General features: G+C 43.1%; 1 protein-coding gene and 1 non-coding gene across 2 annotated transcripts in view; one reads left to right on the top strand and one right to left on the bottom strand.

Annotated features, from left to right (window-relative positions):
* DKK2 (dickkopf WNT signaling pathway inhibitor 2) overlaps positions 1-20,969 on the top strand; it is a 105,356-nt gene that overhangs the window by 4,703 nt on the left and 79,684 nt on the right. The window lies entirely within an intron of this gene.
* LOC119935962 lies at positions 14,653-14,790 on the bottom strand. The gene has a single exon (XR_005453556.1). It is a non-coding gene; the product is annotated as a small nucleolar RNA SNORA7 (small nucleolar RNA).

The following is a 20,969-nucleotide window of genomic DNA, read 5'->3' as shown; positions in this document are numbered from 1 at the left end:
TGCAGTCTTGGAGGGTGGGAGACAGACTTCACTAGAAGTAAACAGACATCAAGGTAAATAAATACAATTACAGTTATATATTATATTTGGATTGTTGGATATATATGTTTGGATATAATGTAATATATACGACATACACTATATATGCATATATATAATTATATCTAAGTGCTGTGGGGCAGGGGGGAGAGCAATAGGAGCAAGTCAGGGCAACACGGAAGGGAGCGGGAGATGAGGAAAAGTGTATTGAGCGCTTACCGTGTGCGGAGCACTGTGCTGAATGCTTCAGAGAGTACAATACAACCCTAATCAGACACATTACACACACACCTCTCTACCAGATGCTGGGTTTTGGGGGCAGGGAGCCCAGGGGAGTGAGCAGGGGCATGATCCTCGGGATCTGCGTCCCCCCAAAAAAGATGAAATTTCTCTATATGAATAGCTGCAGTGGCAAAGGCACTCTCAAGGACAGTCCAGACCTTGAAATTATCAAGGATGTGGAGCCTGAGTCAGAGCTGTTGGGAGAGAATATATGCTGCAGAAACAGCACTGCTGCTGATTTTAATAATTAGAATTTTTGTATTTAAGCGCTTACTCTGTGCCAGGCCCTGTATTAAGCACTGAGGTTGATGCAGGTTAATCAGGTCAGTAACAGTCCCTGTTCCACGTGGAGCTCACAGTCTAATATTCATTCAATCGTATTTATTGAGCGCTTACTGTGTGCAGAGCACTGTACCAAGCGCTTGGGAAGTACAAGTTGACAACATATAGAGATGGTCCCTACGCATCAGTGGGCTCACAGTCCAATAGGAGGGAGAACAGGGATTAAATCTCCGTTTTGCTGATGAGGGAACTGAGGCACAGAGAAGTTAAGTGACATGCCCAAGCTCACACAGCAGACAAGTGGTGGAGCTGGAATTCCGGGCCCAGATAATAATAATAATAATAATAATAGCATTTATTAAGCACTTACTATGTGCAAAGCACTGTTCTAAGTGCTGGAGAGGTTACAAGGTGATCAGATTGTCCCACGGGGGGCTCACAGTCTTTATCCCCATTTTCCAGATGAGGTCACTGAGGCACAGAGAAGTTAAGTGACTTGTCCAAAGTCACGCAGCTGACAAGTGGCAGAGCCGGGATTTGGACCCATGACCTCTGACTCCAAAGCCTGTGCTCTTTCCACTGAGCCACGCTGCTTCTCTCAGATGCCCCCCGGCAGCAGTTGCCCCCGTGAGCCCTCCACCTGGGCTCTGGACTATTGCCATCCTGGGGGGTGGGGTATGGGGGCTGGGCGGGGGGCTCTGCACTTGGGAAGGGGTAAAGACCCTCCAGAGCCTGCCCCTCCTCACCCCGCTCCTTGCCTGGAAAACTAGCAAAGCCGTAGGAATCCAGAAATGCCACCCTTCCAGACCTTTTTTTCCCATCTCCTCCATTCATTCATTCATTGGAGAAGCAGCGTGACTCAGTGGAAAGAGCCCGGGCTTGGGAGTCAGAGGCTGTGGGTTCTAATCCCAGCCCCGCCACTTGTCAGCTGTGTGACTTTGGGCAAGTCACTTCACTTCTCTGTGCCTCAGCTACCTCATCTGTAAAATGGGGATTAAGACTGTGAGTCCCACGTGGGATAACCTGATTACCTTGTATCTACCCCGGCGCTTAGAACAATGCTTGGCACATAATAAATGCTTAACAAATACCGTTATTATTATTATTCCATCATATTTATGGAGCACTTACTGTGGGCAGAGCACTATACTAAACACTTCAATCCAAACAATCCTTGGTTTTTGGACCTGTTTCCTCATCCCAAGCAAATACATCCCTGCATGTAGATGCATCCCCAGTATAAGATTTATGGCAAGGAGTTCGTATTAGCCCTTTTTGGTCCAGATGAGTTCTTTTCGGTCACCATGCATTCAGTCATATTTACTGAGTGCTTACTTGTGCAGAGCACCGTATTAAGCGCTTGAATCACTATGTGATTGCAGAGATTGTCTCTTGTTGTATCATACTTTCCCAAGTGCTTAGTACCTTGCTCTGTACACAGTAAGCGCTCAATAAATATGATTGAATGAATGTACATGCACCCAGGACTACCCACACGTGCCTTCACACATCTGCTGCCCCGTGCCACGCATGCAAATACACCTGCCGCGAATCAGTGTGCCTGCATCCACAAATGCAGAAACACGTTCGCATATACACTCATCCACATACACGCACATACGTCTACAGCGTGTACACATTGACTATTCATTGTCATATTTATTGAGCGCTTACTGTGTGCAGAGCACTGTACTAAAAGCTTGGGAAGTACAATTCGGCTGCATAAAGAGACGGTCCCTACCCAAAAATGGGCTCACAGTCTAGAAGGGGGAGACAGACAACAAAACAAGTAGACAACAAGTAGAAAACAAGTAGACAACAAGTAACAAGTGTGAGCTCTCTCTCCCAGCTAACTCATTCCCCTCAGGCATCACCCGGACAGATTTGGCAATGCACATTCCACTCCGCAATGATTAGGCGCATTGTTGTTGTTTTTCTGTTTTTTTACTAAACTGAATTTTTTTCCCCTCCAAACTGGATTTAGTTTTAAAACATGTCTAGTGTTTCTTTCAAGAGGCGGAGAATGCTGGGTGTGACACTGGGTGGGTGCTGGGTGTAGACAGACAGTGTACCATCAGAATAAATAGAATTATAGCTATATGTATATGCATTAAATAGTTGTATACACATATACATTGAAGCTCAGCTGTCCCCCTCCAGAGCATGAACATTCAGGCCCATGCATGTACTTGCCCCCTCTCTATATAGCCCTGATCCTTCTTAGCTGGTACTCTAGGAAATGCAATTTGATCCCATATTAATGCCCGGAGAAAGTGGGAAAGGAGAGAGAGGATCTAAACCATCCCTTTCGGCCCAGTAACGCTTCTCATTCGAGACTTGTCTCTGGGGCCCGTCGCCATCCCGTTGGTGCAATGATAACAGTAATAATGATGATGATATTTGTTAAAGCGCTTCCTATGTGCCAAGCACTGTTCCAATCACAGGAATAGATACAAGGTCATCAGGTTGTCCCACGTGAGGCTCACAAGCTCTGTGGCTTAGTGGAAAGAGCCCGGGCTTGGGAGTCAGAGGTCGTTGGTTATAATCCCGGCTCTGCCACTTACTGTGTGACCTTGGGCAAGTCACTTCACTTCTCTGTGCCTCTGCTCATCTGTAAAATGGGAATTAAGACTGTGAGCCCCACATGGGACAACCTGGTTACCTTCTATCTACCCCCAGCGCATAGAACAGTGCTTGGCACATAGTGAGTGCTTAACAAATCAAAGTGCTTAGAACAGTGCTTGGCACATAGCAAATGCTTAACAGATACTATTATTATTATTAATCCCCATTTTACAGATGAGGTAACTGAGGCCCAGAGAGGTTAAGTAGCTTGCCCAAAGTCACACAGCTGACAAGTGTCAGGATCAGGATTAGAACTCATGACCCCTGATACCCAAGCCCGTGCTATTTCCACTAAGCCAAGCTGCAGTGTGAGCCCGTTGTGGGTGGGAATTGTCTCTATTTGATGCTGAATTGTACTTTCCAAGCGCTTAGTACAGTGCTCTGCCCACAGTAAGCGCTCAATAAATGCAATTGAATGAATGAATGAATGCGGTCATTTTTAGATGCCCTGAAGGTCGAGGTGTGTTCCCGCCGGGAAGTAGAGGAATGATCTAGGTGCTGTTTCGGACTTCCTTTCTAGCTCCAAGTGGCGATGACCCTCTCTCTGTCTCTTTCTGTCTCTCTTTCTCTGTCTCTCTGTCTCTGTCTCTCTCTCCCAGCTAACTCACTCCCCTCAGGCATCACCCGAACAGATTTGGCAGTGCACATTCCACTCCGCAATGATTAGGCGCACTGTTGTTGTTTTTCTGTCTTTTCACTAAATTGAATTTTTTTTCCCCTCCAAACTGAATTTAGTTTTAAAACATGTCTAGTGTTTCTTTCAATAGGCGGAGAATGCTGGGTGTGAGAATGTGTATCCCATATGTGCAAACCACAAAATCTTCCTATACTCTATCATGTCTTTACCGGTTTCCTGCCCTCTCTAAGCCCATGGTTGTGGTGAGAATTTCTGAAAGGATATCTGTAAAAATCATTGAGAGCCGATAAAGATAGGTAATGTAAGGAGTGGGTTTATCCACATCCATAAACTGATAGAGAAACTATATAGAGAGGTCCTAAACACATTACATAAATTTAAGTTCACCTGACTGCTTTCTGTCATTTCCAAACTGACCAGTATCAGCTTTTACAAAACAAACCCCACCTAAAAACTAACAAACAAAAGTAAACAACCAAAAACTTCTTTGGAGGAACGGACTGGTTAATTTAGAAGTCTGAAAATGCCCTCGTATGAGGATTGAGTGGGAAATCTGTCTGCACTGAATTTCAGTTTAAATTATTCCCTAAAATTCTTAGTCCTGCTTTTGATATCCTCCTTCAGTGATGTTTTAGAAGAGTGATCCAGAGGGTAGTTTATTGTTCTTGATGTGCATATTCTCAGAGCAAAAAACACTGCATTGCTGAACAATTGCTAATAGCCAATCAATATTTTTTACTGAGCGCTTACTGTATGCAGAGGACTGTTCTAAGCCCTTTTAGGGGCTTTGAATGAAGTCACATTATATTGTTCATTTACTTTCCTGTATTTCTTTAGCTATGGTTTATTGCTGCGTGAACCGAATCTGTCCCCAGAAGGAAGAAATTGTTGATTCACTAATCCAGGAAATAGAAAATATTAACAATTGTTTTAGGAATTTGCCTTCATGAAATAATATAGACTGTTGTACACTGATCTCGTTGAAGAACCCATGAAGAAGTAGAGAAAAGACATTCTAGAATTGCAAAAATCTAAAGACTATAGCTTCGTTCTTTTCTTTTTCCAAATAATGTTCGGTGCCTGTATAGAAAGCATTGCATTCTTCAGCAATTTCGGGGCAAAAAGTGCTTCACAAAGCGAGTATAGAAAGTCATAAAATGTCTAGTATGGGTTTAAAGACATCTTTGTTGTACATATATTGAGGCAATTAAACCTCAGTTATTTGCCACAAATCAAAGTAGCTTGGATTTGAAATTCTAAAGCCAAGCTTTACTAAATGCCTCTCGCCTATTCTTTTGTACTCTCCATGCACTTAGTACAGTCTTTTCCCACAAAGTAATCTGGCAGTCAGAGTAGTTATTGAGCTCTTATTCTGTCCAGCGCACTAGACACTCAATAAATTTTACGGATTTGGTGATAAAATTTTGCGTAGGAGCAGCACAACTGAACACTGTTCTCCTTGCTTTGGGGATCCTGCCATTAACGTCACTTTTTTTACTTTATCTCTCTAACTTCGCTATTTAAAATATTTATTAAAAATCCTTAAAATGAGCTGTTGAGACAATTACTACTATTCTTTCCTGTTCACCTGGCATCTTTGAGATCTCTCAGGAGTCTGGCAGCCGGGCTCCATTCAGCGCAGTTGATAACATTTTGAAAAATCTGATGATGCGATGAATAGCAGAGAATTGGAAGTGAAACATTGTCTTGAATTTGTCTCAAAAGACATGATTGGTTCAAAAGTTGTAATTTTGTCCTATTTTTTTTTAAATGGAACACGAACACTCAATGCACAATGGTTTGGATGTAGTTGCTTGGCAAGAAATCACTGCCCTAAAATATATTTAGATAGAAATCGGTGGAGTCAGTCAAAGGACAAGTATATTCACAACCGGGTTTTCCATAAAATACGCAAGTATATATGGGCACGCACGTACTCCAACGTGGCATGCACACAGCTATTTGACAAGTGAAAACAGTGCTACTCAATACAAGCAAGTGGAAAGTTGTTTTACATATAACAGGAAAAGTATTTTAATAGTCCTTTAGCTATAAGCATTCATCATTTTGCTTTTTTGCAAGAACACAGAACAAAGGGGAGGGGGCAGAGTTTGTAAAACGTACTCCAGCTGTTGTTCTAACCCTACCACACTCCCTTTCAGCATTCCCTTTGGATGTAATCTTTTACCCCTTTTCCCCTTTCATAAAATGAGTCAGTGCTTACATTTTTCAAACCTGAAAAAGCAAATCATCTGGAGGCCATAGCTGCAAAGAACCATTCTGGGAGAATCAGCTATAGCTGCAAAGGACCATTCTAGGAGAATCTCGGGGGCCCGCGTCTTTTCTCTCACAAGAACTGTTCTCAAAACCAAAAAAAATTGGGAGGACAATCCACTGAATTTTGGAAACTGTTTTAGCTACCTACTTTATTTAATGTTCAGGTCTCTAAACTTTCTGGGATTTATAATCTTGATGGAGAGGGATTATAGTTTTGCGATTTAGAGTACTGGCCTGGGAGCTACAATACCTGCGTTCCAAACCTACTTTATACCCCTGAATGTGCTGAATGAAAAGTCACTTCACCTCCCGAAGAGTCCATTTATCCATGCGTTAAAGGGGGAGAATAATGTCTCACCTCTCCAGTTTACTTTTCAGCTCTGTTTGGAAGGTTTAGCGTAAACTTCATCTGCCAAAGGTATTATCCGTAGATTCACAGGGCAGAAAACTTGCTCTTTCAAAGCCTTCTTCCTGCTGCATAAGAGGAGAGCTAGCGTTAGTAGGTCCTTTGGGTGAGGCCTCTGTGGAGTTTTGAGGGGGAAGGAAGGGGCTTTCCTTTTTCAACCTGTTGCTTTTCAGTGCCTGGGGGCCAGGTCCGTCCCTGAGATGCCACAGCACCATTTAGGAGCTGACAGGATCGAGAGAATGGCACGTGCTACGGCTAGCGAGGTCAGCAGACTCGGCTCTTCTCCCGTTTCAGCACCGCCTCAAGCTGCTGCCCTGAAACTGAGCGAAACAGAGTAGGACCAAGGAACAGTTCAAATGCAAGCAAGCCTCCACTTGATAGAATCCATAGATGAAATCTACTGAAGGCTTACTGTGTGCAGAGCACTGTAGTAAGCACTTGGGAAAGCACAGTGCAATAGAGCTGGTAGACGTGATCCCTGCCCACAATGACCTTAGAGTCTGGCTCTTTCTACAAGCACGCCAGCTCCTGGTGTCGAGTACAGGAAGAAGTCGAGAGAGTTTTCTTTCCCGTCGAAACGCATAAGGGAGATTTACCTCAGGCTTTAGGATCCGGAAGACTTTGGTTCATTATTAAAAATCAAAATTAATGTGCGTCATTTCCTCAGTGGCCAGGAATTTTTCGTTCATTCATTCAATCATTTATTGAACACTTATGGTGTGCAAAGCCCTGTGCTAAGCGCATAGGGGAGTACAATGTAACAATAAATAATAATGATAATAATGACATTTATTAAGCACTTACTATGTGCAAAGCACTGTACTGAGCACTGGGGAGATTACAAGTTATTCAGGTTGTCCCACGGGGGCCTCACAGTCTTAATCCCCATTTTACAGATGAGGTAACTGAGGCACAGAGAAGTTAAGTGACTTGCCCAAAGTCACACAGCTAAGTGGTGGAGCCGGGATTTGAACCCATGACCTCTGACTCCAAAGCCCGTGCTCTTTCCACTGAGCCGTGCTGCTTCTCATAAACAGATACATTCCCTGCCCACATCGAGCTTACGTCTAGAATTAGCACCCGGAGTGTGGCGAGGATGGCAGGCACTGCTTCTGAAGAGGGCACCCAATGTCCCTGGTATCTTCCAGCCCTCCGTCCCCAAACTTTGCTTTCATTTCAACTCAGCTTGATAGTAACAGAGAAGCAGGGTGGCCTAATGGATAGAGCACAGACCTAAGAGTCAGTAGTACCCGGATTCTATTCCTGCCTCTGCTGCTTATCTGCTGTGGGACCTCGGCCCAGTCATTTCACTTCTCGGCGTTTCAGTTTCCTCATCTGAAAGATGGCGACTAAGACTATAAGCCTTATGTGGGACAGGGACTGTGTCCTTCCTGATTTTCTTGCCAACGCTTAGTACAGTGCCTGGCACAGAGTAAATGCTTAACAAATAATAATAATAATGATGGTATTTGTTAAACGCTTACTGGGGCAAAGTACTGTTCTAAGCGCTGGGGAAATACAAGGTGATCAGGTTGTCCCGCGTGGGGCTCACAGTCTTAGTCCCCATTTTACAGATGAGGGAACTGAGGCACAGAGAAGTTAAGTGACTTGCCCAAAGTCACATAGCTGACAATTGGCGGAGCCTGGATTTGAACCCATGACACTTTTATTATTAGTAGTAGTAGTAATGGTAGTAGTATTAACAAAGAATTGTACATATAATAGTGAAAGGAGGTGTAGACTGTGTGGAGTTAGTATCAAACGTCAGTGAGGAATATTGCAGGAGGGTGATCCTACTTGACATGGTGTGGCTACAAAGAAGTTTTAGGTCAAGCTACCTTTCCTGGTGGATATTCTTGCTGGGATGGGGCAGCAGTTTAGGCTTTTGTTACTGTTTCGCTAAGCCAGGCATGGGACTTTAGTGTAACAAATAGATTGATTGATATAAAATGGGGCTGTGTTCCTATGATAGGAATACTCATAAGGAAATATTCTCTAATCACCAACACATTTAGTGGCCAGAGCTCTCTGATGGGATCAACTCTTGGTGACTACCCACTCGTGTTGGATGTAAACCAGGGACCCAGAAGTCCTGATTACACACCAATGACTAGTCAGATGTCTTCTGAGCTAACTCGTTCCATGATTCATTTTCTTCGCAATGGTAATTTGAACCAGAATCATTTTGAACACTGACATAAAGAAGCCAATACCCTATTTGAATCAGTCATTTTTCACAAGCAATTAATTTATGTAGCACCAATTTTCTAAAACTGCTTATAAATTTTTTTTCAAGACCACACGGGCTATGTAACACATGGTTCCGCCAGGCCTTCATAAATGTTACGTTTATCCATATAAACTAACCGAACACGCTGCTTAAGCAATAAACAAAGACACCAGAGAAAACAAAATCATCAGTCACCCACTCCCACCTCAAAGCTAAACTCCTAAAATACATTTGCATCAGATTTTAAGTCTCAAACCATTTTAACATGTGTCTGTGCAGTATTTGTGATTCCGTTCTGAGCCGTCTCCATAACAGAGTGATGCGCAGTTTTCGATCCAGGGAAAAGTGCAGTGTTCTGGGAATCAGAAGTCATAGTTCGGTTCTCCAGCTGGAGCTCTGCCTTCAACGGAGAAGGTTTCTCACTGAGGGACCAACTGGGGCATCCCACAACGGGGCCAAGCCCAGCAGGAATCCTGAAAAAAAGCTCGTTAATACGGGTAGCAAAGACCACAGCAGCTATTCACTGATTCATTCATTCATTCAGTCAATCGTAATTATTGAGCACTTACTGTATGCAGAGCCCTGTAATAATAATAATTATGGTATTTGTTAAGTGCTTACCATATGCCAGTAGCTGTACTAAGTGCCGGGGTGTGTACAAGCAAACTGAGTTGGACACAGTCCCTGTCACATATGGGGCTCACAGTCTGCACAGTGAAGTATGGACTGGAGTGGGAAAATGAAGCGGGTTGGAAGGTCAGAAAGGAGGCTGATGCAATAATCTAGGCGGGACAGGGTGTGTGATTGTATTAAAGTGGTAGCAGTTTGGATGGAGACGAAAGGGCAGATTTTAGCGATGTTGTGAAGGTGAGACTGACAGGATTTGGTGACGGTTTGGATATTTGGGTTGAATGAGAGAGTGGATATAACAGACATATTCCCTGTCCACAAGTAACCACGCACAAGGTCACAGGACTACAACACAGCATCGGGAATATACTGTGGTCATTGTGGCTGTGAAAAGAGTCCTACACGTCAAAAAGTCTACATGTGCACTCAGCGATGTGCTGCATCCCTGCCCGTCTCTTGCTCGTGGCATTTTGTGCCCAACGAGAACATGACTGGCAGGAATGAGAATGAGACTGATGCTCTGCAATACAATCAATTCCTCCATTCATGTTTTCACTTGAAGTGTCAGGACCGAGGCCTTGTTGGTTGTTTCCAAAGGGTCACTTTATCAGCGTTGGGGGCTGGAAAACGCTGGAAAGTTTGGGTTTTGTAAAACCTTGGAATATGGAAGAAGAGGAGCAATTCAGAATGCAGTGAGGGAATGTGATTTATCAAAAGCGACCAGACATTCAAAACGTCCCCTTATGAAGCATGCATTGCACACCCACAGTGACTTTCTGAGAATGCTATCAATTCGTAACTTAGGACTTTGTCTTACTGTCGCTCAGAAAATATGTGCTTTCCATGCTTTGAAAGATGATTATTTTGGAGGGGTTTTTGCCCCTTTACCATAAAGGGCTCAGTTGCTTCCTTGGGAATCCCTAATATTGTGTGGTGTATCTTTGCCTAGCTGCACACGGCCGCATCTCTGATAGATCTGTCTGGCTCCTTCTAGGACTCACAAGACATTGAGCAACCTAACACATTCAGTGGGCCTACAGAGCTGCCCAATTTTAGAGGTGGAGAAGGAGGAAGAGTAGGGAGGGAATCTGGTTTAACCTGTTGATTAAAAATTAAATAATTATTGTACATACATTCAGCACTTACTGTGTGCAGAGCGCTATACTGAGCCCTGGAGTAAAGAATAATAATAATAATGGTATTTATTAAGCACTTACTATGTGCCAGGAACTGTACTAAGCACTGGGGTGGATACAAGTAAATCGGGTTGGACACAGTCCCTGTCCCAGTTGGAGCTCACAGATCGCAATCCCCATTTTAAAGATGAGGTAACTGAGGTCCAGCGAAGTGAAGTGACTTGCCCAAGGTCACACAGCAGACAAGTGGTGGAACTGGGATTTGAACCCATGACTTCATGATTCCAGGGCCCCTACTGTATCCACTACACCATGCTACTTCTAATAAATAATAAAATAATAATGGCATTTTTTAAGCACTTACTATGTGCAAAGCACTGTTCTAAGAAGTAAACCGCAGGCAACTTCTATTTCGTGTGGCGCTAATGATATAGGTATTAATAGGTCTGAAGGAAATAAATATGTTTTCTTCAGCATATTAAGATGAAGTATAATAACCAAATGCTAACCTCCGCTTGCTGAATGTTTCCATTTCTGGGCATCCTTAAGCATGATGGATTGGTTGATTAATTGACTTATAAAGCACAACAGAATTGGAGTCACTAAGAGTCAGGGCAACATTAATTATTTAATTACAAATTTGGAAATAATTTAATTAGTACATCTAGTACCTTTTTTCCAGCAACATTCAAAGGTCTATTTTCTGCTCAAGTGGGCTTTTTTAGTTTGCTTTTTAATGGTATCTGTTAACTGCCTACCCTGTGCCAGATACTGAACTAAATGCTGGGGTAAATTGAAGATAATCAGGTTGGGCACAGTCCCTGTCCCCCATAAGGGTTACAGTCTTAACACCCATTTTACAGATGAGGTAGGTAACTGAGGCACAGAGAAGTTAAGTGACTTGCTCAAGATCACACAGCAGACAAGTGGCAGAGCTGGGATTAGAGGCTAGGTCCTCTGACTCCCAGGGATGTGCTCTTTCTGCTAGCCCACACTGCTTAGATTCCCTCATTTCCAACTGAAAGCCAGATATCTTGCTGGGAGCAGACATTCTTCAAGAGGGAGTGGCATTGTAACTGTCTTCCTCTATGATGACTGGGAAATTGGGTGCGGATTCGGTCCACACCCTTTTCTATTTCTCTGAGATTTTGGATTGCTGCTTGAGCTCTATTTCAGGCGATTTAAAATTTAGAGCCATCCTGTTCACTGGGATCCAAAGTGCCCTACAGAAAAACTTTAAAATAAAGATTGCCATTTCAGATAATATGCTACTCCTCTCTCCACCCTGTCCCATCTTGTCACTTCCTCCTTCTGCCCTCTCCTCAGAAACTATATTATCCTCCCACTAAACAAAACCATGTCAGACACTCCCATGCTATTAATACAGGGATGAGCAATAGTGACAGCTTTCCCTTCCTCAATATTCCCAAGGAGAAAAGAAGCGATGGAGAAGGGGCGGGGGAGAAACGGTATAAATGGGGGAGAATTCACACCTTGTTGAAGATCACTTTTCCCTGTCAGCCAAGTTCACGCAGTCCAGTAAAGTTTCATCACTTTATGTCTCCTTGTTGTTTCCATCGTTATGCTTCTCCTATATCCCCCCCAATACGGGGTATCGTAGTTTGCAATATGCAGAATATTCTGCATACTGCAAACCCCGAGCCAATACTGTCGATGATAGTGATGACACAACAGTCAAGGAGTTTTTTTAGGAATTCAATCAAAACTACATTTCACTGAGATGCTTTATTCTGGAATCAGCAGATACCGAAAAAGTCATTACTTTATTCAAAGAACCACTATCGTTACGTGGTAAGTGTGACAATGAAGGCCTGGAAGGAGATATTTTTCATTTGAGTTTTTCACTGTCCTTTTCTAAAATTCCAATACCAGCATTAATCCTCACATCCCTTTAAGTGGAAACGGAATCTTCTTGTTTTCATTTGCAGGCTGCAGAGAGGACTCTCCCTGTTTGTTGTTCTGACAGTCCCAAATTCCACAGCGGCCAGTAGAAGCCTAAGGATTTTTTTCTTTGTCTGTTGTGTGTGGGTTGGGTTCTATTTCTATCTTTCCCCCTAACATCTGGGGAGAAATGAGGCGGGTCAACACGAGGTAGCAAATCCCACCAAACCACTCATAGGAACGTCATTTGGGGAGCCAGGCAAGGGCCAGAAAGTTTCGACGGGGATAAGGTTGGGAGCAAAATCCCAAAGATGGCCAAGATGTAAGGGTGTGGAGTCACAAAGACTGGGACCAGGAAAAGAAATCTTGTCAAAACCGCTTCAAATGGGAACGGGGGCCCTTGTGCACAGCTGTTGAAAATGTACTAGTGTATTGCTAAGCAGGCATTTCCCAACAAATAATGTAATAAGGCCAATTATTCCTGACCCAATGGGCGGGAATCTCTGAGGTGGTGCATATAGCAAGCGGACACGTGAAAGCACTGAGGCGAAAATGGTGATTGAACCAAACTATTGTATCATTTTTCTCAGACCACTGCAGTTCCCAACATTTAAGTCGATAGCCCTTTTCTCAGCTGACTCCGAGCCCATTTCTTTTGCTTGCTAACTCCTTGGGGCACGGAAGAGAGTTCAGGAGGTCGTTTGTGCTGAAATGAAATGATCCACAATGAATACTGGGAACATGCACATGACTCATCAGCAGTGGGCTGCAAATGTATGAAAAAAGCTTATGGACAGGCTGCAGAGTCGGAGATTGATGGTTTGTGAGGAGAAGGGAAGGGATGATGAAGAAAGAACCTGGGAGCACGTTCCCCAGGCTGGCCAGGAACACATCACCCTACCCAAGCAGTGCTAAAATACTGCACCTACACTTTTGCCTCCGATTACAAGTCTTAGCCGCGCAAACATTCAGAAATTTGTCCCATTGGCCGGCAAGCGACACTGGGGAGGGGGCTGCTGTGTAGTTTGCGGCTGAATTCAGCAAGATGTGGCTGAAGGAATCCAGCTACACAAGCATTCACTAGCCTCAGTTACTGACTCACTTGAGCTGCATTTGATTACTTCTCCAGGTTTGGCGGTTTGTAACCACCCTGATGCTGGTTGGAATGTGCCTCCCCTGGCTAGACAGTGGGTGGGGAAGGTGGAATTGGTAGACCTTGGGTGCCTGGGCTACTGGCATCAGACCTCTGGCTGGTCCAGTTCAGTTGGAGCCCTTGGGCCCAGTGGAGACCAATGCTGTGCCCCAGATAATAATAATCGTGGTATCTGTTAAGAGCTTACCAGGTGCCTGGTACTGTACTAAACGCTGCGGTAGACACAAGATTTGACACAGTCCATGTCCCACGTGGGGCTCACAGTCTTAATTCTCATTTTACAAATGAGGGAACTGAGGCCCTGAGAAGTGAAGTGACTTGCCCAAGATCACACAGAACACCGGTGGCTGAGCTGGGTTTAGAACACAGGTCCTCAGCCTCCCAAGCCTGGGCTCTATCCATTAGGCCACGCTGCTTCTGACATCACCAAACTTTTGAGTCAGTCAGTCGTATTTATTGAGTGCTTACTCTATGCAGAGCGCTGTACTAAGTGCTTAGGAAAGTACAATATAACAGACACATTCCCTGCCCACAATGAGTTTCCAGTCCCCTCCCAGACAAACAAAGGGAAGAACCTCTGCTCTGCTGGACCATCTCTATATGTTGCCGATTTGTACTTCCCAAGTGCTTAGTACAGTGCTCTGCACACAGTAAGCGCTCAATAAATATGATTGAATGAATGAATGAAGTGCAACTCCGTTTTAGACAATGAGCCCCACATGGGACAGGTAGTTCTATCTGCTACCTGCTAATAGCGTGTGAACCCCAGTGATCAGTGCAGTATTTGGCACATAGTACGCACACAATAAATGCCACAATTATTATTGTCTTGTCTTATGCTGTCGAGTCGTTTCTAACCCATAGCAACACCATGGACACATCTTTCCCGGAACGCCCTGCTCGCCATCTGCAATCATTTTGGTAGGGTATCTATAGAGTTTTCTTAGTAAAAATTTGGAAGTGGTTTACCATTGCCTCCTTCTGTACAGAAGACATGAGTATCCACCCTTGACTCTCTCCCATGCCCCTGCTGCCCAGCTTGGGTGAGTTTTGACTTGTAGCAGATTGCCTTCCGCTTGCTAGCCATTGCCCAAGCTAGAAATGGAATGGGTAGGCCACCGCTTGACTCTCCCTCCCATAGCCGAGACTAGTAGAGTATTGGAAAATCTCCAGGTGCGGCCCTGAGAGGGGGCAATCATTATTACTAATTATTATTATTATTGTTGTTATTGTCATTGTCATTACATGCCAAGAATCACTTTTATGACTTGAGCTACTTGAGGGGCAGATTTTTCTCCTTTATTTCTTCAAGTGGCAGAGACGGCTTCTCCTCTGGTCTACTTCCAGTGCTAGAGATGAAAAAGGTTAAAAGGTTGGAGAGCCATAACGGGACTGAGGAAGTTCCGTTGTGTCTTTCCTCTCGTAGGGTCACTGGTTTTGTTGTCCATTTCATTGGGCTGATCCAAATCCATTGTGGATTTTTTAGAGGGAAGGATTGAAGTTTTAAGCCAGAGAGAAGGAGAAATTAATTTCTTTATCATTAGGTTTCAGGGCAATCTGAGGGGAATCCAATGGTTCAGCTGAGTTTTGCTATTAATTGATAAGCTTGTTGTGGGCAGGGAATGTATCTGTTTATTTTTATAGTTTACTCTCCCAAGTGCTTAGTAATAATAATGATCATAATGATGGTATTTGCTAAGTACTTACTATGTGCAAAGCATTGTTCTAAGTGCTGGGGGGATACAAGGTGATCAGGTTGTCCCAAGTGGGGTTCACAATCTTAATCCCCATTTTACAGATGAGGTAACTGAGGCACAGAGACATTAAGTGACTAGCCCAAAGTCACACAGCTGACAAGTGGTGAAGCAGGATTAGAACCCATGACCTCTGACTCCCAATCCCGGGCTCTTTTCACTGAGCCACGCTGCTTCTCATAGACTGCTTCTTCTTCTAAGTACAGTGCTTTGCACACAGTAAGCTCTCAATAAATATGAATTAATTATTACTATTTGAGCAGTACAAAACTATGTATCTTGGACAACTGGACAACATTTTCGGAGGCTTTAAAGCTTTACTTTCACTCTTAGAAGGAGTGAAATCAAGGAAGGCCAACAAGCTTTTCTGCACATAAATTACATCCATCCAATCCCTCCAATTTTGCTGCTGCACACGTCCACCATTCACACCATAGAAGAGTACATCCAGGTAGGGAGACAGTCTCACAGGGAAAAAGGAATAATAATAATTGTGGTATTTATTTAGTGCTTTAGTACGTGCCAAGCACTGTACTAAGTTCTGAGGAGGTAAGAGTGATATCAGAAGAACGTGAGAAAATAAAAAAGAAAATGAAGAAAGAAATTTGGCTGCCCAATGGGGCGGGGAATGGTCAAAGTAGCAGTAGTATTAGCATGGCCTAGTGGCAAAAACACAGGCTTGGGAGCCCAAGGACCTGGGTTCTAATCCCAGCTCTTCCACTTGTCTGCTGTGTGACCTTGGGCAAGTCACTTAACTTCTCTGTGCCTCAGCTACCTCATCTGTAAAATGGGGATTAAGACTGTGAGCTCCACTTGGGACAACCTGATCACTTTGTAACCTCCCCAGCGCTTAGAACAGTGCTGGGCAAATAGTAAATGCTTAACAAAGACCATTATTAGTAGTAGTAGTAGTATTTGTTAAGTGCTTACTGTGTGCAGAACATGGCACTAAGCGCTGGAAGAGAGCACTAGGGTGGAAATAGGCACCAAAGATTGTTATTTTAAGGAGATAAAATGTATAATAATAATTGTGGTATTTGTTAAGCGCTTACTATCTACCAGGCACTGTACATATCCCATGGAGGTGATCATATTTGCTCATATCTCTTACCAAGGGACTAGAGTGACATAGGTATGGCCCATATTGAAGTAGGTGTGTCTCTGAGGTAAGGTTCAGAACACAAGCAGTGTCAAACTGGATCAAACCAGTGGTCCACTCAGTCCAATATTCGATTTTCAGTAATGTTACTAAAGGGCAATCCTAATGAACAGAGATATTTTTCTACCATTCTTCATTTTCCTCTGTGAGAACTGACCGTGGACCCATTATCTATAAATCTACGTTCACTCTTCTTCACCCTTCAAAACCCCTTGACTTTTCCTTCAAGCATCTTTAACTTTTTCCTTTAATGCTTTCCTTTGAAAGTTGTTAAAATCTTCTTGAAGGTATTTGTATTTTCTGCCTGTATGTAGTGCATGCTTGGGAAAAAGAAATCCCAGAGAGCTCAACTAGGGTTTAAAGATAAGATTAAGAGGAACATAAGGTAACACTTCTTCACACAGTGTTTCTTTTGTTTGTCCTGAACCTTTCACCTTCAAAGTTCAATTACTGTCCTCTAGATCTAGTACTGTAGCCACAGTCATCTAGTCCACATTCTTCAAAATTTTGTAGCCTGCAATCATGTTCTCTTTCAGCCTCTGTCTTTGTATTCTGAAAGATCCTTGTAGTTCCAATCTGCCCTCAAACGGAAGTTTCTCCGTGTCTGTAATTATTTCAATTTTCTTCCTTTATGCCTTCTGTATTACCATGCCCTGAACTTTTCGTCTTCCCTCGTAACCCTTCCCCTCCTCCCTGACATCTTCCCCATCTTTGCCAATTGGAGCACCATGATGACAATTCTGAAGCTTGCAACCTTTTGTGAACCTCAAATCCTTATTGCCATTCAGTTCTCACATCCAGTCAACTGCTGTATCCTACCGACTCTCCTTTAAACCATTTCGTAGATCGACCTCTTCCTCTCCATCCAAACAGCCACCACCCTGGTTTCAGCACTCCTCAGATCATGTTTAGCCTACTGTGTCAGCCTCCTTTCTGATCTTCCTGCCTCCAACCTCTCCCCAACTTTAATTCATAGCCGTTGCCTGAATCATGTTCCTCACATGTTGCTCAGTGCATGCCACACATATCCTCCACTCCTCAAAAACCTTCGATGGCTGCTCATTTTCTGCACCAAGCATAAATTCCTACCCTTGTTTTCAAGGCAGTCCAAGGTCTTCCAAGACTGAATCCCCCTCTTGTTTTTCCCATCAATCAATCAATGGTATTTATTGAGCACTTACTATGTGCAAAGCACTGTACTAAGCTCTTGAGAGAGTACAATGCAGCAGAATTAGCAGATATGCTATCTGCCCATAACAAGCTTACACATTCCCCTCTGGCATGATTGCTGACCGAGGAAAAAATAGTTGCCAAGAAGGGACTCTGAGCTTGTAGTAATAATATTGATAACAATAATCTTCCAACCCTTTGCTCTAGCTAATTCCCCAGTTTGAAATACTTTCTCACTACCATTAAATCCACCCCATCCTCGATCCTCCCCAATTTCGAAGCCCTCCTAAAATCCCCCTTCCTACAAAAAAACTTCCACTCTGTTTCTCAAACTGTTGCATCATATCAACACAAAAGTCAACATTATAACATATGAATTTTTTTTTACCTATCCTCGGCAATAGTGTATGCATGTATATTAAATTGTATGATCTAAGAACAGTGCTTGACACATAGTAAGCGCCTAACAAATACCATTGTTATTATTTTAAAACAGTACATTGCATGCAGTAAATAAATGCCATTGAAATAAATAATAAACAAATACCAATAAATATAATTGATTGATTGACTGATTTGATTGCCCCAAGGGCAATGCTCTCATTGGATGCTCAAACACTGTTACTACTATTACTACTATTATTACTGCTAAGACTACAATGAGTGCTGCTATGTGGTGAGCTAAACTACACACAGTATTCTAATTGGGTAGGTTCCATGGTTGTCTTTTTGCTTTCACCCCCCTTCCTGAGGTGTCTATCAACTCTGTCATACTGTATTCTCACCAGCTCAGAGTACAGTGCTCTGTAAAGAATAATACTCAATAAATGTGATTGCTTGAGTGATTGACAGTGCCCAGCATCTTGTTGGCCTTTTTGGTCGGAGCTATGATATCCATGTTTGGCATGAGGGGATGAACCATCTTTGAAGTGATAAGGGTGTATCTGAGCACATGTATGAGGGTGGGAATATTTCACGGCCAAAGTGATGTAAGCGAGCATGGAGGGAGGGAGAGAAAGAGTAAAGCCTGGGCTTCACACCACAAGCCTACTCCATCCTCAGAGGTGAAGGGAGGGATAAACAGTCCTTAGGACTCGGCTTGGTGACACCCATTACTTCATGTGCATCTGGTTAAACATAATGGATTCACTCAGGCAAAACGCCTGTCAAAACTGATTTTTTTAAAATTCTACTGAAAGTTTCAGAGGATGGGCTTAACTGATTAACTCAGTAAAATGTTTTTGCAATTGTTTAAATTAATACAATGCTTCCAAAATGCTCCTTGGGAATGCTTCTAAATTTCCGTGCTTCCCTTTTCTCGTTATTGCTATCTTCCAGAAACCTCTCAGAAGGAAATGGCTTTTTAACGAGAAGAATCCTCCTGAAATTACATTTCCAAGGGGGTCCTGGCCACAGCATCTGCAACACATTGCAACTGAACTTTAGTGTCTGCTTATTCTCACTGTTAAAAGCATAAGTGACCAAAGCCCTAGATATACAGCACAGCTGACCCGCAGTATATTATGAATCCAACTGGACTGTGTGGCGTTCATTGTTTCGTCTGAAAATTCAGTTTCTGGCACCAAAGGAAATCACTAGTAGGCTAGCATTTTAATAAGGGTGGCCTGAATATGTGGCTCAGCTTCAAGGGCCGTGGCCAGAGGAAAAAGGCCAAGTCGTGAAGGGAGGGGATCTCCCTCAATTCATTCAATCGTTCAATCAATTAATCAATCAATTTTGAGCACATAGTATGTGCAAAGCACTGTTGCCAAAGAGAAAAATGGCAAGTCATGAAGGGAGAGGATCTCCCCACCCCACTCAATCCATCGATTAATCAATATTCATTCATTCGATCATATTTATTGAGCACTTACTCTTTGCAGAGCATTATACTAAGCACTTGGAAGAGTATGGTACAACAATAAACAGACATATTCACTGCCCACAATGAGCTTGCAGTCTAGTCTTGAGCACTCTGTGTGGGGAATCCTGTTGGCCAGAGAGAAAAATGTCATGAAGGGAGAGGACCTCCTTGTCCCATTCAATCAATTAATCGATCAATCAATAGTACAGATTTACTGTGTGCAGAGTACTGTTGGCCCAGACAGCAAAATGCCAAGCCACGAAGGGAGAGGATTTCCCCACCCCGTTCAATCAATTGATCAATCAATATTGAGTGCTTACTTTATACTGAGCATTGTACTTGGGAAAATACTGTACTGCGCTTGGGAAAGGATCATTTTGAAATGGATTATTTTGAGGATGGATCTCTCTGCCACCCCATCTCTCTTCAGGAACAGCAGGCATGTGAGGGCAGAAGAAAAACCCTGACACCAAAATCTCTAGAGAAACCATGTCAGGGACCATTACTGATGTTCAAGAGTATTCTCACATCTTCTCTGACTCTGGGAAGAGGAAGTTTAGGTGAGAGTCAATCAGTGGCATTTATTGAACTCTTACTGTCTGCAAAGCCTGTGCTAAGCCCTTGGGAGAGTACACTATTATTATTATTGTATTTGATAAGAATTTACTATGTGCCAAGCACTGTTCTAAGACCTGGGATAGATACAAGATAATCAGGTTGTCCTACGTGGGGCTCACAGTTTTAATCCTCATTTTACAGATGCGGTAAATGAGGCACAGAGAAGTTAAGTGGCTTGCCCAAGTTCACACAGCAAAGTGGCAGAGCCAGGATTAGAATCCATATCCTCTTACTCCTAAGCCCATGTCTTTTTCCATTAAGACAGACAGCATGAACCCTGCCCTCTGGGAGTTTACAAAACTAGCTTTTAGAGTATGGGCAGGAATTACTATAAATCACAAACAGGAGAAGCAGCAGAGTATATGATTGGTTCCATGAGTGCTGTAAGTTTGGGGGTGGGATGGCTATCAAAGTGCTTAGGCCCAAGTGCATAGACACTGTAGAAGGAAGAGGGAGTAGGGTGGAGAGAGAGAGAGGTTAGTCAAGGAAGGCTTCCTGAAGGAGATGTGATTTTGGTAGGGCTTTGAAAATGCTCACCAATTACAGTTTTGAAATTCTTCCAGGTTGCAACCTCCCTTAATGCCAAGGTATATCTAATTTTTAGAAATTGCTAACTTAAATGGAAAAAAAATTAAACTAACCAATGCATTTTTTATCAGTTGAAATTCTTAGATGTTTAAAATAATGGATTTGTAAGTGTATGTTTCTTTTGGCAAACAATGTCAACTATAAGCCTCTAAATGACATCAAAAGAATCTAAAAAGCCTTCTTGGCTTCACTGACTTATACAGTACACTACAGAGTT

The sequence above is a fragment of the Tachyglossus aculeatus genome, chromosome 12, assembly GCF_015852505.1.
Source record: "Tachyglossus aculeatus isolate mTacAcu1 chromosome 12, mTacAcu1.pri, whole genome shotgun sequence".
NCBI classification, from domain to species: domain Eukaryota; kingdom Metazoa; phylum Chordata; class Mammalia; order Monotremata; family Tachyglossidae; genus Tachyglossus; species Tachyglossus aculeatus.
This window is presented reverse-complemented; position numbering and strand designations above follow the sequence as displayed.